Source organism: Pteropus medius, unplaced genomic scaffold, assembly GCF_902729225.1.
Source record: "Pteropus medius unplaced genomic scaffold, Ma_sr-lr_union100, whole genome shotgun sequence".
In the NCBI taxonomy this organism is placed as follows: Eukaryota; Metazoa; Chordata; class Mammalia; order Chiroptera; family Pteropodidae; genus Pteropus; species Pteropus medius.
The window spans coordinates 240,160-255,160 of NW_024342466.1; the positions used below are offsets into that span (position 1 = coordinate 240,160).

Consider the following 15,001-nt stretch of genomic DNA (forward strand, 5'->3'; position numbering starts at 1 on the left):
TGCTCTGTGAACAAGGGAGGGCGAGACACAAGTCTTTGAGAAAACAAGCTGCTGACCTGATATGGAGATGGAGGAGGGTGGACTCAGGCATGGGAGGGCTTTCCGAGGCAGACTCTGTCGTCCTTTAGCTGTGGAACCATGGTTGCTGGACCTGAAGTGGCTGATTGGCTGTTTGTCACAGTATGCTGTCAGAAGATGTGTCAATTGGCAGAAATAGGTTTAAAACTGACGATGGTGGTTACTTGTTACTTTGGTCAAGAATAATCAATCTCTTTCTTTCTTGAATTCGGGGTAAAAGAATTTCTTATGTTCGCCGTTCTCTGATTCAGTGGTGATTTCTCAGCTCTTGCAGGAAGGGAAATTTAAGAGGAGGTCCCATGGAGAGAGGTAAGGAGGAACGTGTGGCTTTTGGCTCTTCAAACTCAGTGTTTTCTGCCCAAAAGGCAATCAGCCTTCACTCGCCGGCGGAAGCCCCTAATAGTCCTTTCTGTGGGGGCACAGGGAGTTTTCTGCTGAGCATCGGATCCTCTCTGGGGACAGGCAGCCCTGGGAGCCATTCCCTGGGGTGTGCTGTCCTCATGGCCAGCGCTGCTTTGTTCTCGAGTAAATTCCAGATGCAAAGAAAGAGCTCACGTGTTGAATTCACACGGGGTCCGCTCTGTGGCCCCCCGTCCCCCAGACCCAGTTCACAGAGAGTCCTTCTGTGGATAGAACTGAAGACTGTCATTTTAAAATTTCTCACCCGTGACTCCAAGACAACGTGAATTATTTGATTAAGTCAGAGATACAGAACTTACTTGAGACTAAAAGCATTTCCTTGGAAGCTCTGGATATTATATTTAAAAGGACCAGAAGTAACCATGACTGTGGCCCATTTATGTAGATTCGACCATCTTACGAAAGATCACACGCAGCCAGTGTTTACCCACAGGGCAGCAAAACAACAGCCCTGCAATTAATTATTTAAGCAATAGCATCGCTGAGAATTGCTTAAGTGATATTTATGGTACTTTGCTATGGCAACCACTCTTGTTTTGAATATCATTAAACATCTATCGAACTGCAGTAGTGGAGTTCTGGTTTAAAATTGCACTGGGCTAGCAGCCCCTGAGACAGCCCGCACCGCCTTACTACTGAAATTCCCGTTGAAGATGAAGAAATTGTGAGTACAGCACTTTGAGCGTGGGCTGGCTGGATAGGAGGACTCTGGGCAGAATGATCGCACCACCGAGAGGGACAGCTGTACGTGTCCAGGGACAGAGGTGATACCATGTCTTACATAGTCCATGAGTTTCCTGTGGCTGCCGTAACAAAGTACCACAAGTGAGGCGGCGGAAAACAACGCGGATGCATCAGATTGCGTTCTGGAGGACGGACGTGCAAAGCAGGTCAGCGAGACTGTGCTGCTCCTGGAGGCTCCAGAACCTTCCGCGTCCTTTCTCTGATCCCACCCTGATAACCCAGGCTCGTCTCTCCGTCTCAAAATCTTTAGCTTAGGCACATCTCCAAACGCTTTTTGCCTTTTAAGGTAACGTGTTCACAGATTTGGGGGGGTTAGGGTGTGGACATTGTTTGGGGGCCGTTATTCGGCCCACTACACATAGGTTTGCACCTCAAGGTAGGGGAAACATCTGGATGTCCTGAGAAAGGAGTTCTGTGAAGCTCGGCCCCATAGGGAGTGTTAACAGACCCCCAAGGCCAGTCCAGCCCCCCACCTTTGACTGCTCCCTCCTCCTCTCACGCCTTTGACTCACCCTGCACCCCTGAGCTTGGCTGCCTTGAGCTCCCAGCCCGTTCGGTGCCTCAGTGTGCTTGTGGATGCTCGCCCCAGGCCCCTCCACACGGGCGGACCCACACTCCACGGCAGAACCTTCTGGCTTTGGGCTTCAGCCCTGCCGAGTGGGGAGCCAGGCTCATGGCCAACAAGAGAGCTCACGTGCCCTCTTGATCTAATTCATGATGCCTCCGTCCCCCAAAGTCACACATGAAATTTGTGTAATTGTTTCGCGCTAAATGGAACACTATCTGCGAGCACTGGCCTCTGCCATCTTATATTGATTTTGAATGCATCGATGAGTTTAATCAAGGGTCTTGAGAGATTTGCCCACTGCGGGGACACAAACAGCTGGAGGCGACGTTGTTCTGGTGATTGAACTGGCATTTATCACCGTGTTTCTAAATCGTCTCGCCCCTCGGAGATTCTCAGAGGATGCTGGGTTAGGAAAGCTCTTTTATTCCAGCGGTCAGGCTCTGGGCTGTAACATGAGATGCTGGCCAAGGACACACCCCTGGGCAATGCAGGGACAGCCACCAGCTTCCACCGGGAACGCTCCAGTTGCTCTCGGTGGGCCCCATACCTCCTCACGTCAGAAATAAATAAAAAATTGTGGAGCCTGTGTTAGTTTGTCAGGGGCGTCATGACAGAACACCACAGTCCGCATGGCTTAAACAGCAGAAATGTACTTTCCCACAGTTTCCGAGGTCGGCAGTCCAAGGTCCAGGTGTTGGCAAGTTGCTTTCCTCCGAGGCCTCCCTCCCTGGCCTGTGGCTAGGTGGCTCTTGCTGCCTCTTTGCACAGTATTTCTCTGCGTGTCGTGCATCCCAGATGTGTGTCTTAATTTCTTCTTACAGAGACATCAGCCAGATTGGATTAAGGACACCCTCGTGGCCTGGTTTTAACTTAATTATCTCTTTAAAGGCCTTAGCTCCAAATACAGTCATATTCGGAGGTTCTGGGGCTTAGAACTTACGTATGAATTTTGGGGGCAGACATATTCGGCCCACGGCAGAGCCCACAAAAATGTGTCAAAATGGGCGGGATCTACAAAAGGCAAAAAGCCCTCAAAAGTCGTAGTTTGGCCTTCTTGACGGCGGATTAATTTGCTTCTCTTACAAGGCAGAGAACGCAACAGGACAGTGTCTAGACAGTTTGGAAAATTCCAGAACAATCAAGATGACCTATAGCGAGAGTTCTAACACATTTACTTGCAGCATCTCTATTTTTCCTGTTAGCTACTCTGTTGGCTAAAGCTCAAAAAACACAGACTCTACAAAGCATGTTATGACACTTCTCATTTAACTTTCTTTTTTAAGTGATCTTACTATTTGCCAGGCCATCAGTAAAGAATTTTTACATACTGGATTCTTTCCACAAACATTGAATGCTTTTCTACTGAACTGCAAAGACCTGTGCTGGACCCTTTGCTGAACTTGCGAAAGGAAACCATCGATGTGTTTTTTCATGGCCCGTAGCTGACAGAGAGCAGCAGGGAGCGGCCGAGTGACTCAGGGCGAGGCCCCAGGCCCAGAACTTGGCTAACTCCGCAGGACCACTTCCTGTCTCCAATTTCTGCTTCTCGTTAGCAGGAGATTGTGTATTCCAAGAGCTGTGCAGATGTTAATCACATCCGCAGACACCAGGGAGACTCTAACGTGGAGGAGGCGTGTGCGCTGCGCCCAAGGTCATCAAAAGTCATCCAGAAAGTCAATGTTAAAGGAACATTGACATAGCCGTGCTGCCTGGGGGATGAGGTCGCGGCATGGCCCTGGCGTTAGCCAGAGCGTACAGGGAGTCACTTATCCCGACCTTCACCAGGCAGAATGAGCAGTGAGCTTCCTCCATCAGCCTCCAAGGGCTGTACTGGCTCTCAGGGAAATGTTGGGAGCAAAAAAGGAATCTTGGGAGGAAACGATCCCACAAAATATTAGGTGTCATACTTGTTGCTCACGATGCTGCTCTTCCCTGTTCTGATGGACTTTCATTTCTTTCAGACAGGGGCTGGTACTTGGCCCTGCTGGCCGGTCTGTAGAACGGGTTGAGTCTGGCTGGATGCTCCATTGTCCCATCATGAGGGGCTTCTTGAGCGCCCCGCATGAAGAGCTGAGGCTCGACTTTCATCCGTGCCTGGGAAGGTACGAGGGCATCGTGCCGCCTGTCCAGGGACCAGACAAACTCGGGGAAGCCAGAGGCCTTAGGCGATAATTAGCAAAGCATTCCAGATTCCTTCTTCCCAGGTTAGCTTTCCATGGGAACAAGCGGCTTAACCCAGACTCAGGGGCTCTGGGTTGGCAATGACCTCTAACAAGTAAACTGTGAAAGAGGAACCTATTAAGACCAGTAAATAATTAACGTGGGTTCATAGGGATGCTCAGCAAGGCATTTCCAGGGCATGGAACCACTAACCATAAACATTAGTTGGCGCCTTTAGATTATAGACTCAGATAATGAGATCAAACGGGCAGGAAGTCATAACTCAGAACACTGCTTTTTAAACAAGTCAAGTTAGAATAGAGTCTTAGTCTTCATTAATGGGTTTCGTGGTGTTTTTGCCGTGATAGGTAGGGAGAATTTAATTATAGAGTGGCCGGCATGAGAGTACAGTCTGCCCTCCATAACCAAGCCCAGAAAGTTATGTGTGATGAATATTTGTTTAAAATAAGGCTGGTTGTACTCTCTCTCTGGAAGCTGAAGTATAACTGTGTTGCCAGATTAATCATTAAACTAAGCAATCTGCAGATTAATTAAATACTAGAGTCTGAGTCTGGGTGCACAAACAGGAAGCTGGAAGTATTACGAGATAGCCCAACACTAAATTCAATCCCAATATTAATGCAAGTCCAGCTGCCTTGAATTATTTGATAACGGTGCTTGTAGGTCCTGTAGCCTGCTTCCAGGGCACCCCTCCGGCCGCCCCACTTCCCCTCCGTCTGGATATCAGAGTGGCCTCTTCAGTCGTCTTCAGCCACAAAGACTACTCCAAGTCCACTCCTTACTCCTCGCAAGGGCAAGTTCACGAGAAAGAGAGAACACGTTTCCTTCTGCCACGCCAGGAAGGCAGGCTCAGCTGTGCTGAGGCCACTTCTGAACCTCGCCTGTCCCAGTGTCTGGGGTTCCTGTCCGGGCGTGTGTTCTTGGGAGGACAAGACATGGAAGAGAGACGCGTCCAACCAACTTAAGGACGTTGGTCATCACTTCCTTTCACCATCTGAGTATCTTTTCCTTTCAATTGGTGCAATTAGTTTGACCCTTTCCCCAAACTCCCAGCTCATAGCTGTCCCCTCTCTGCTGTCCTTCAGGGCCAGCGTGACTTCCTAGGAAATGAGGACCTCATAAAATACAAGGCAGGAAAGAGACTCTGCTCCCCTTCCATCCCTGGGCCCCGCAGCCCGGGCATTGTTGGGTCAGTGCTTCGGGCGCCCTTCTGCCCACTCACCTGAGCCCCCGCGCTGGTCTGCAGGAGGAGACAGGAACTGAACACAACCTAGCCGGCCGAGGACAGGTGTCCTGAGGCCGATCTCCAGAGCCGGTAGGTGAGCGACCTCAGCCAGCCTCAGTCTAGCAGACATTCTGGCCACACACTTCGCTTGCACTGGCCAAGGTCTGCCGCAGTGTTTCCCGGAGCCAGCGTCATTCCTGTGCCGGGGGTGCCGCCGACGCTCAGTGCTTTCTCTGCAGCCTCAGTTAGGTCCGCTCGGCGTCCGTGAAGCTCAGAGAGGCTTTGTGGTCGGGGACGTCCTGCCTTGTCCGAAGGCAGGCAGAGCCCCGAGGCTGTTAGGAGAGCTTCCTGGAAGAGCCCCTTTGCAATGAGTTTATTAGTTCTAACAAAGGAAGGAGCTGTGTGTCACGGGTGAAGATAGATGGGCGTCAGCCAGGGGCCAGCACACGGTGCAGGGACAGATGAATGGAACTGGCAGAATCGACCCCACGAAGGAAGAAAATTCAGGCCAAAAATAAGGCCACACTTCCGTCCTGTCATCCAGAGCCATGGCACAGGGTTCCCCAGGGGGGGGTGTAGATGGGCAGATAACCCCACTGTCGCACCACGGCTGTGCCTGGTGTGTTGCTTACGTGTGGATGCAGACCCTCGCCCTCATGTAACGCCCACCCCCAGGTTTGTGGGAGCAGTGACCAGAGGCCAGGAGAAAGAGGTGGCTTCTGAGACCGCAACAGGAAGTACTGACTTGGAGGAGGGGGACGTCTCCGTGCACGTCAGGCTGAGACTCACACCCAGCAAGCACTGGTTGTCACCAAACAATACTTATCTGCTTTCTTCTCCGTGGATTTTCATAGTTTGAGCATTTCATATAAAAGGAATCATACAGTGGGTGGCCTTTTATGTGTGGCTTCCTTCACTTAGCACAATATTTTCAAGTTCATCTACAGGTAGCATTGTCAGGCCTTGGGCTGGCAGTGCTGGGCAGTACCTACCCTCGTCCTCACCACGACAACACAGCTGCTAACAGGTATTCATGCTCCCCGTCCGCCTTCCGCTGCTAGGTGTTTGGTAATTTCTTAAAAGCGAAATGATTTAAAAGCAGGCATTTGCACATTAAAGTTCCCATTTTTCCTTGCTATGGTTTAGCTCAGGTTTTCACACGTCCATAACAGTGCACAGGGTTGTATACAAAACAAAACAAAAAAACAAAACAGAAAAAAAAAACAAAAACGGGTCTGCTGTATTTTGCGGGCTATTTCAGGGCTATCGAGTGTCACCTGGACTTCAAGCAGTTTTCTGATTGGGGGTCAGACTCTGCCCAGAACCAGCAGGGGGTGGAGTGGTGCCACTTTGCTTTGCGTGCCGTTGCTATGGACACAGGGAGTGTGGCCTGTCCTTCACCGGTGGGCAGGGGCCTTCGCTGAGCTGCGGTCTGAAGCCCCCTCCCGACTCTCCTTTTGAAAGGTGTTGACGAGACCAGTTCGATTCTTCCTGGGTTTGTGCCCCAGTGGGGGTCTCTGCCCTTTCAGGGGCTGTTCTTGACCTCGAAAGATTTAGATATTTTATCTTCAATCCCCAAGATGGATGGGACCTTGGGAAACCGATTTACGCTAACTAGGTTGACAAGAGTTCGATTTACAACCTAGGTTAAAATTTGGTAAATTTACTGTTGGGGTTTATATCAGTCAGAATAGGTTGGCTCTGCCGCCATGACTGTTCCAAAACTCAGGGGCTTCAAGCAACAAAGTGTTTGTTCCTGTTGGCGCAAAGGCCACTGCAGGTCCCAGCCACTCTCTGGGGCAGCTGTCCCCCATGCGATGGCCTGGTGCTGCACCTCCACTGGGACCGTATTGCTACGAATAATGAGACAGGAAGAAAGAACGCACTGGAGGGCCACCCCACTGCTATGTGAATGCTCCCCCCGCAAGTAACACGCACCACCTCCGCTTACAACTCGCTGGCCGAAGCCAGTCACGCAATCACACTTAATCTCCAGGGACAAGGGAATAACAAATCCCAGAGCACCCAGAAGGAAAAGAACTGGAAGTACTGGGGAGGGGCACCGGGGTCCACAGACAGACCCACCCTTTCTAACAACTAGGATCCCCATGTCTGTCTTTCCTCCAGATAGTAAAGCCCATGGCGCCCCAGGCAGAGCTCGGCGGGCCCAAACTGCACTCCAGGAGCCAGGCGTGCGATTGTTTCTACAGTACTCGCTGAAATCCACTCGTAATAGCTAGTGTTGTTATGCTTACTTTACCTGTTATGTCATAGGATGTGTAATGTTGACTCTAAGGATGAGTCTGATGAGCCTCTTTGCTCCTGCGTTGATTCAGTTTGAAGATCAGATTATTGGTGGCCATCAGAAACACAGCTTCCTCTATCTACTCATTTTCATGCACCATATTGGAAGCCTGTTACTTCGTGGCAAACATTTTAGAATAGACTCAATTATTGCTTTATCTTTCTATCACATACACGGATGGATGGATGGATGGATGGATGGATGGATGGATGGATGGATGGATGGATGGATGGATAGATAGTTTGCATGTGCATGTATGTGGTTGTATATGTGTGTGTACATATCTATACCTATAGTTGCCTATCTACAATCATCAGTTATTAATTCCACGGTGAATTTCAGTGGTTTCTTTCTCTTTTCTTTTTTTTCTGGTGAGATTTTGAAAGCACACCTGATTACATTTGAGAGCTATTCTAGTATTACCGGGAAGACATTTCTCCTTTTTTACCCCCAAATTATGAAGAGAACCTAAGGGAGGCTATGCATGAACTGATTACGGTTGCAAGTATTTGAAGATTTTGTGTTCCCTAGTAAAAAAGTAATGATTGTATTATCTCAGGATTTTCTGCGACTCAGTTTAGGATCTTCCCCTAATGACGGAACGTAGTATTTTTGATTTGTTTATCTAGTTTAATAGATTAAATATCTCAACAGGTGGTGCTCATGAAACGTTCTTCCTTGTGAATTTTACAGTTGGGTAAAGAGAATCACTTCTCTTTTAATTAGCCTACGGTAATCTCTTTTATGCCTAACTGAACCCTAGCAGATTACTCCTCTTCACTTTGCTACTTAAACATTTTTAAAGTTTTTGGTGTCTGTCGCCTTTCCTTGAGGTCTTCCTTTTGCCACACATAACACAATTAAAGGTAAATTACAATGCACACACTCACTGAGAAAACGCAAACAATTCCAAATGCCCCTCTTTTCTTTGAGTGGATGGATAGGAGATGAGCGCTCCCTATAAGTAAATGACCATTTACCGTATAGACTATTCTCTGGCCACAGTCTCCATTGGGAATTGTAAGGTTGGCTAAAGTTCAAACCCTGGTAGCCAATCTGAGCCTTCACCTTGAAATTTTGAATCTTCAAATGCAATAGATTTCCTTGGCAATTTTTTTTTCAGAGTGAGAATTATAATGAGAAGGACATTTTCTTGCTTCCCCTGGATGCCAAGGGTGGGTTTCAGTGGGGCGATCCTGTCTCTCCAGCTGATTCTCTCTCTTCTCCCAGTGGTGATTTCCTCTGGCTTTGTTGTCATCACCTTTCATGAGAGCTGGCTCATGCCGTGGATGTTAGAGCCAACGTGCTGCCTGTTAATGGTGAATCCCCTGGCAGCCGCACCAATAGCTGCTTGACTAGCAGCTTGTATCCTGTGACTTTGTCATACAAGAGTAAACAGCTGCCTGAATGTCTCCCCATAGTAATCACGGCTGTTCCCTGTGGTGTACAGCAGCTGTTGCCCTCAAGAGTCCTTGAGTATTAGTATTGCATGTCTATATTAAAACACAGCACAAGAGCATTTCAGTGCCTCTGCTCATCACTTATTAATCTGTCGGCCTCACCTCTACGTCCGAGCAGCTCAGAGGGATGTCCAAGGCGTTGCCTCTTGCAGTGTCCGCCTTATTCTATATCTTCCTCAGAAACATTGTCCGCACCCTCTTGAAGAGCAAGGGGTAACTCTTTCTCAAACCTATGAGCCCCACAGCAGAGTCCTGCACATAGTAGGTGCTCAGTAAATGTATGGTGAAAAATCGAACTTTTATGATAATGTACTGCCAGTATGCAACAACTTTTGACCTATAGAAATGACAATTGCATTTAGATCCTAACTTATTTAAGATCATAATCTAACCATCTTAATTTATAGGTACATCGATTTTCATCTCATTAAAATTATAATATATATTATTATTATCAGTTCTCAAAATTTTCCTAAGATATAACATGATTACCTGAAAAATTGGGACTTGGCTTCTGCTTAGGCAGAGCCACTTCATTGTTTTCCTGAATAATCTATGCTTTGCATAATTTTGAGGGCTAAGAAAGACTATACCATATGTATTTTCATGAACCATGTAAAACCTTTAACACTTTATGTTTTTCTAGTTCTAAATCTTAAAAAGCTCAAAGAATCACTCGGAAATTTGGTCAGATTTCCACTCTGAAATTATGCTGAACCTCTTCTAACTTCTTGCTAATACAGCCATGAACACAGCAAAATGTTAGAACTCACTACAGCGTGAAATGCTGATGACCAGCGGACATCTTAACGCCATGATCTGGGAGAAACTGGCATCCATTATAACACAAAACAGAACGGAGTAAAATCAAACAAGCGAACAAATAAATACAGGCAATTCTGACGATTTAACTGATGATTTTGCCTGAACAAAATTAGGATGGTCTTTTTTTTTTCTTTCTTTAAATCGCTCTGTTATTTCATAATTTAGGAACCAGGGGCCTGCACCACCAAGGGAATTATGTGGTCAGCTACTTCTCCTTGGAAGCTGCATTCTCTTCTCCCAACTGGCTCTCACCTCCACTCTTCCCAGAATGATGATAAAGGTAGGCAGAAAGGCGGGATGGAACAGGAGCAGTGCATTTTGGGAGTTGTAGTCCCCAGGAGCATATACTAATAACGATGGTTGCCAATACCTACGGAGTGCTGACTATACATCAGTCATTGTATTGAGTACTTAGCATAAATTATTAAGAATAATTCTACTACATTTTCACTTGCCAGCAGTGGTTTCTCTTGATTCATTTTATTGCTTTACTCTTGGGAGTTAATGAGTTTCCCCCTGTCAATTTCAAAAAAAGAAAAAGAAAAGATTTTCTGGGTATCTTTCTGGGTAAATCTAGAAGTCCTTAAAAATTATAGTTAAATAATAGATCAGTCCCCAGCAGATCTGTGCTGCTGCTCCCAAACAGGCTCTTTCTATTCTGGAATACTTCAACAACTGAGCACTCTCAGATGTGCTCAGGTGAAAACGTGCCTGTGGCCATTTATCACTGCCCCGAGGGATAGTCACATTAATGATGACCTATGGGAAGAATTTTCAAAAATGGCTCTTTTATCATCTTGCACATCTTAGCTTTTAACCTAATTCTGTAAGGTCAGGTCTGCAAAGTTATAATTACCTGTGCAATTAAGGTAAAAATATTATTAAAATACTCTGTAAGGTCAGGTCTGCAAAGTTATAATTACCTGTGCAATTAAGGTAAAAATATTATTAAAATAGGGTTTTTTTTTTTGTAAAAATAATTAAAAATTATTGTGAAGAATTCAATCAGGGTAGAAAAAGTTCAAAGAGGAAAGTTAAACAGAAAATTATACAAATTTCGGCCCCTGAAAAATAGGCTTTCTCAATTTAAAGAGATTATAAGCCTCAACAAAAGAGTCTTAACACTCGAAGACACATCTAAGCAAAAAGGATTTTCAAAACATACTTCTCATGAATTCTGTTTAGAGTTTGCATTTTGATTAGAACTGCCTACAGAATGTGATTTGAGGCCCCTTCGCTCAAACATCAGAAGCGAATGAAGTCCCCCCCACCTCCACACTCTTCCTGCCCCTCCCCAATTTCTCTCCAGCTTCCAAGGTTCCTCTGACCAATGAGGGGGTTGGACCAAGCTGTCACTAATGGCCCCTCTTTGCCTTACATGCTATGGGCTATTTTCTCTGTTAAAATGGAAAGTCTCCCACGAGGAGCTTGGGAGGCTGGGGTGGGAGTGTGGAGTTCAGTGGCGTGAACAGCTGGGAAGCCCTGGGCTCCTGGGGTACGCACAATGGAGCAAACGTAGATTTGGGGGGTGGAGATGAAAGGGGAGAGATGAGGGACCACATTTAAGACATTTCATTTCTTCTACAATTTCATCTAGGGTTGACTTAAATTTCATTGTCTGTGTCTTTGATTGCCAGTACATCAAAAAATAATAATTATAGGGGCAATTAAAGTCTGAAATTAAAAAAGAAACACATTAGTGGTAAGTCTTTAAATCACCCTGGGGCGGCCTTCCTTTCCAGTTCTGATCCCTTTCAAATCATTAACCAATCCACAGAGAGGAAGAAGGTCAGACAAACTTCTAATGCAAGTGTCAGGGGGAAAAGAAAAGACCAGTCCCAAAGTGAATGCAAAGCTTCACTGAACAGAAAATGTAAGTCAAGGTACACACGTACCTTGGTTTGTGAGAATTTGATGATCTTACCCATTTTCCATCGAGATTTACTTTCGTGAGGTGACAGGCATATTGAGGGACACCCAGGGTTTGCACAATTAGAGGCACGTGTAAAGTAAGGGATCACATTGATAAAACCCTCCCCACTGAAGGACAGTTTAAGCCATCAGAGGGCACCTATTTACTGACTGCCGGCCTGCACCAAGACGGAAGCTTCCAGAAGGCAGCTTCCTGGGCTTCATCCCCTGCTGTGTCTGGGAGCCTGGACGGAGCCCACGGTAAGACTTCTTGCATGACACGCTCCCAAGTCTGAAAGATGGGCTTCCTGCTGGGAGGAGATGATCTGCAAAGTAATCAGCACAGGAAATTCTTTCGAATTCCTGTTCCTAACTCCAAAATGAGGAAGAGGAAAGGACCCTCTCCCGTCCCCACACATACACAAAAAGACAGGAACGAAATGCCCTAACAGCCCTGTGGGTGAGGGTCTGACCAAATTTATTTAAGAAAACAAAAGATTTGGTTCCAGTTGCCTGCGCCCCTGGAGTGGACCACCCCAAACTTAGTGTCATAAAACAACAGTCTTTTTTTATCCTCTCACAGGTTCTGTGAGGCAGGGACGTGGACAGAGATGGCTGGTCTCTGCCCTGTGGTGTCTTGGGCCTCAGCTGGGAAGACGTGCAGGGCAGAGAGGCTGGAACCTTCTGACGCTTTGTCACTCAGCTGTCTGGGCCCTGGGCAACAGCACTGGACATGGGGGCCTGCCAGGTTTACTGACCAGCTCACCTGCGTTTGGCCTCTCCGTGTGGCTTGGGCTTCTCAGCAGGTGGCTGGGTCTCATGCTGGAGCTTCCCAAGGCCAAACATCCCCCAGAGAACCAGCAGAGACGCTCACTTTTCTGACCCACTCTATGGTCACAGCCTTGCCCAGATCCAAGGGCCATAACTCTGTCTCTTGATGAAAGAGAGAACGAAGAACTTGTTTCCACCTTTAAAACTTGCCATGTCCCGGGGCTTGCCCTCGGCTGTCTGCAAAGTGACACAGGAGTTTGATGAAGCATGGAGAGGAGCTGGTTAAAATGGCTCCAGAGCCATTTCCCGCGGTGTTCGCTGACCGTCAGCCACGTGCCCGGCCCTTTGTGGGTGCGGGGCCACCGCGTGGAACCAGATGGACGAGCACGCACGTCCTAAATCGCCTGTGCTCCAGTGGGGCGAGGCGGGCGGCAAACAGGTTGGCCTGGAGGAGTTGAGGGAGGGCGGGGGATTAAGGACAGACGCAGACGCTTTCACACTCTTCCCTTGGAGACGCTGGCCCGCGCTCCCTCCCCGCAGTCCGTCCTTTTGATTCAGGTGTGTTCCCTGATTGCTTTGACCAAGAGACTATAGAGAAAGTTCCCCGGTTAAGGCCGGAAGAAGCACGCAGCTTCCGTCTCCCGTTTCAGTCACCATTGGTTTTGGGGGGCCGCGTTACCGTGTCAAAAGCCCCAACTGTCCTGCTGGAGGAACCTCGTGGGGAGGTGAGGACACCACAAGGGACAGAAGCCAGCCTTCGAGGGGCCCCTGGCGTGACATACTCGTGAAGGCTTCTGGGACCCCCAGCTCGGCCCAGCCGCCGGCTGAATATCATCCTGTTCCTAAGACGGCTGATCTGGGGAGAGTTTGCTCACGCCAGTGGGGAAGCCACTGCAATGCCACCCCGTCCCACAGGGGTGCTGCCGGCGCCCGTCCCCCAAAACACGTGTGGAAACAACCGATCGACAGAGCAACTAGATGCCGACGAATAATCGAGAGCATGTTGTAATTCCTACAAATAAACGTTAAAAATTCCTCTCTCCTATTTTATCTTATGCAAACCAAGAGCGGCTCTTTAATTGGAACTTCACTGTGGACATTCATTGCTGGTACAATTTCAGACCCAGTGGCAAGCGCTTGGTGACTTATATTTGGGTGGGCGGGTCTCTGAGTAGAATCTTCAAATCACTCGAGAGTAACGTCGCCACGATCTGGATCAGCGAGCTGGCCTGTCCCCTTCCCACGTCCTCAGCCACAGATAGGACCACGTTTGCCGCGGCCCAATAACTCAGCCCCGTGGGTCTGAAGGATTTCTGCTGACTTGCAAGGCGGGGTGACTCACACCAGGCTCCAGGATCAGAACCAAACAAAGGGAGCAATCAGACATTCGGATCAGATTACCATCGCAGAATGCACAAAGCAAGGCGGTGTGTGTGTATTGTGTGTATGCTGTGGGTGTTGTGTGTGTGTTGTGAGTGTCGTAGGTGTATATTGTGTGTATGTGTGTTGTGTACATGCTGCGTGTGTGTGTGTATGTTGTGGGTGGGTGTGTGTTGTGCACACACACACATGAATGTCTGCTCAAACTACCCCAAAACTTAGTGGCTTATTGATTTGCTCCTCATTCTGCAATCTGATCAGGGCTTGCCAGGGACAAGGCATATGACATCATATGGGTGGATCAAAGAACCTGCTTTGAAGATGGCCTCAGGGCTGGCAGGCTGTCATCTAGAAGTTCAGTCGGGGCTGTTGGCTGGGTCTCTGTCCTCCTCCATGTGGCCTCGACCCACAGCAAGGCCGGCTTCTCACACACAGGGGTCAGCGTATTCAGCCCTGTTCATAAAGATAAAAGAGAAATTGCTAGGCATCATTAAGGTCTAGGCCTAAAAATGACATCGTGTCACTTCCTTCGGGTTCCACCGGTTGAAGCAGAGCAAATCAAGGGAGGGGACGTCAGGATGTGACTATTCTGGGTTTCCTGGAGTCCACCCAAGCGATGCTCCGGCATGATGCCCAATGAGCTTTATCATAGAGAGTGTCTATTCTCTGGGCGGGATGTGGGATCGGACGACCGCTGCTTCTTCCTCGACTCCAGAACCCTCTGGTTCAATGTCTTCTCAGCCCCTCATTCCCAAGGACGGTAACGGGCACGCCGTGAGCATTCACATGGGCCCTGCCGATTGACTGAGTTCACACATCCCACATTTTCCAGCTGAGGCGGTTCCTTGGCCAGTTATTTCGCAGGAACGCAGCTCTCTGCAAGACTCGTTCCTTCTTGAGCCAACCGATGGTCATCCTTCATGCTGCAGTTTTCTATTCGGTCCCAAGGAATTTGTTTCGTAAACGCTGTTACCAGACACAGCACACGTGACCTTAGTTTGTGAAATCTACGCTGCTGTACAGGGATGGTGGGTGTGACGTGCTGGTAAACGTACACGTACATTGATTGTGCTACCCGAATTGTTTTTTTTTTAAGGTAAAGTTTCCGTTTGTTTTGAACGTAACACACTCCC

The 15,001-nt window shown here is 48.0% G+C and overlaps 1 long non-coding RNA gene across 1 annotated transcript; it reads left to right on the top strand.

The window, feature by feature from the left end:
* The first annotated feature begins 9,975 nt into the window (after positions 1–9,975).
* LOC120600541 (uncharacterized) lies at positions 9,976–13,533 on the top strand. Its single transcript, XR_005652215.1, has 2 exons — positions 9,976–10,086; positions 12,301–13,533. It is a non-coding gene; the product is annotated as an uncharacterized LOC120600541 (long non-coding RNA).
* Positions 13,534–15,001: the final 1,468 nt, after the last annotated feature.